The 2316-nt window shown below is 37.7% G+C and overlaps 1 protein-coding gene across 1 annotated transcript in view; it reads left to right on the top strand.

Moving 5' to 3' along the window:
* Positions 1 to 2090, top strand: part of LOC106884207 (uncharacterized) — an 83212-nt gene extending 81122 nt beyond the window's left edge. The window contains exon 8 of the mRNA XM_052975739.1: positions 1950 to 2090. The gene's annotated coding sequence lies outside the window, so the exon portion shown is untranslated. The remainder of the gene's footprint in view (positions 1 to 1949) is intronic.
* Positions 2091 to 2316: the final 226 nt, after the last annotated feature.

The raw sequence follows: 2316 nt of genomic DNA on the forward strand, positions 1-2316 counted from the left end.
ATATATATATATATACATATGAATATATATGTGTGCGTGTGTATGTGTGTGTATGTGTGTGTGGAAGAGGAAGGCAGTATTTGTGTTTGTGTTTGTCAGCTACCACCGTTGATAACCGATGTTGGTATGTTTACGAACCCATAATTTAGCGGTTCGGCAAACGAGATGATAGAATAAGGTCTGAGTGAGAGAGGAAGATGCGAGACTTACAAACGTTTTCAGCCACCTCTCATAAACCAATCAAGATACAGTGTTTTAAAACAGGAAAATGTCAATAATAAAATTCATTAAATAATATTCATTTTAAGAAGCTACTGCACATTGTTAATATTTTGTGTGGCTTCTTTTAACTTGAATAATTGTTTCAATGCGACTGGGAAGAGATGCGTACAAATCCTTTCATTACATTCACAGTATTTGAGGCCATTCTCTGTGGCTGATTTCCTACGACTCTCTTCAAACTGCGTGGATTCTTCTGACAAACTCTTCTCTTTAGAACAATACTTTTGTATCGTCATTGTAGCTAGTAAGAGTGACTGGCTGTATAACTGTAGCATTTCACTCGTAACTAATGTCTCCTTGGAGGCCTCATTGACTATCGATTCCCGGCTTCTATGTTCTAAGAAGTCAGGTATCCCTTCTCCCCGTTTACCGACTATGCCGAATTCTCATAGCTTGTGACATATCTTCCCATGATCAGTATTATCAAAGGGTTTGCAAGATCTATAGCTAGGCATGGGGCTGCGAAAGTTGAGTACGGTAATTTATTCCTGAGCGGAAGCCAAGCTGGGTGTTAGAGAGCAGGTCATTGTCTTCTAGAAACACGATCAGCTTCCTTCTCACAATGCGATACATGACTTTGCTCACATGTGAGTTTATAGAGACGGGCCTATAGTTATTAGCACTTATTGTGCCTTTTTAGTTGTGGATAAAACATATTATGCCTTCCTATAACTTCCTAGGAATTGTAACCCATGCAAGTATGCTTCGGAAGAGTATCTGCAGTGGTCCTTTTGCACTTTTAGGGGGTGTACTGAGAATCTATCAGAGCGTGTAGTTGAGTTCCAGCTGATTATATCAATGACCGATATCACATCGGTTTCTTCTATTTCGATACAATCGATAATTGACATCCCTTTGTGTAGGGCCGTGGTGTTGAAAATCTATTCAAGCATAACTGTTTGGAAGTGTTCAAAGAGAGTTTTGCAAACACTTTTCAATTGCATATTCAGTATGTTACTTCCCTTGGGGTCCACATTCAGTGAGTAACAGTAGCCCTGTCTTGTACTCTACTGAAACAGACTCTTTTGCAAATCTACGACAGTCTTTACGATTTTACGTATCATTTTTACAACACTAGCTTTCGTTTTTTGCCCTCTCATTTTCATAGAGGTCTTTGAGATCACGTTCAATCTCGAGCAGTGATTGATTGTGATAGGATTCTTCACTATCCTTTAGTGACGTTTCGCAGCTTTCATAAAATATCTACTTTTATAAGAGCAGCGGTTATGAAGCTGACAAATAATAGCAGTTCACCACCACCACAACTACACTCACCCTACAAAAATATTGGTGGAATTTGTGGTCACACCAACACCCCTCGCCATGCGCTCCTTTATTAAGAAGAAACAATATTGATCATCCATATATTTCTATATAATTGCTGTTGTTAAGGCGATGAGCTGGCAGAATCAATAGCACATAGGTCAAAATATTTAGCGTCCGTCTTTACATTCTGAGTTCAAATCCCTCCAAGTCCACTTTGGTTTTCATCCTCTGGGGATAGATAAAATAAGTAGTTGTTGAGTGCTGGGCTCGATGTAATTCACTTACCCACTCACCCTAAATTGCTGGCCTTGTACTAAAATTAGAAACCAATATATTTGCTGTTGTTGAGTTTTATTAGCATGCTTTAAATATAAACTAACTCTTGTCTTTCTATCTTCTAGGCAAACTCAATGGCCCAAATTGGAGATATAGCAGGTGCAAACGAAGCAAACTTCAGAGCAAGACATTTCATCAGAATATCAGTATTTCTTGGTGTTCTTGTTACGTTTGCAGTTTTACTACCCATTGTTGTAACAGTTGCGAGTCTTGGTTAAGTTGATTCACATTAAACGAAATGTGTAATTTTTTTACATACTCCATTAATTTATTTTTAAATATATTGAGAACGTCAGTCAATAATGTGTATATTTCACAACAAATGACGAATTTAAATATTGAACAATGATATATAAGCTTATCGGTGAATTCTATGGCTTCAGCCTGATGACAAGAACCCATAAAGCAGTAAAACTATGAGAGTATAGAGAT

The sequence above is a fragment of the Octopus bimaculoides genome, chromosome 2, assembly GCF_001194135.2.
Source record: "Octopus bimaculoides isolate UCB-OBI-ISO-001 chromosome 2, ASM119413v2, whole genome shotgun sequence".
NCBI classification, from domain to species: domain Eukaryota; kingdom Metazoa; phylum Mollusca; class Cephalopoda; order Octopoda; family Octopodidae; genus Octopus; species Octopus bimaculoides.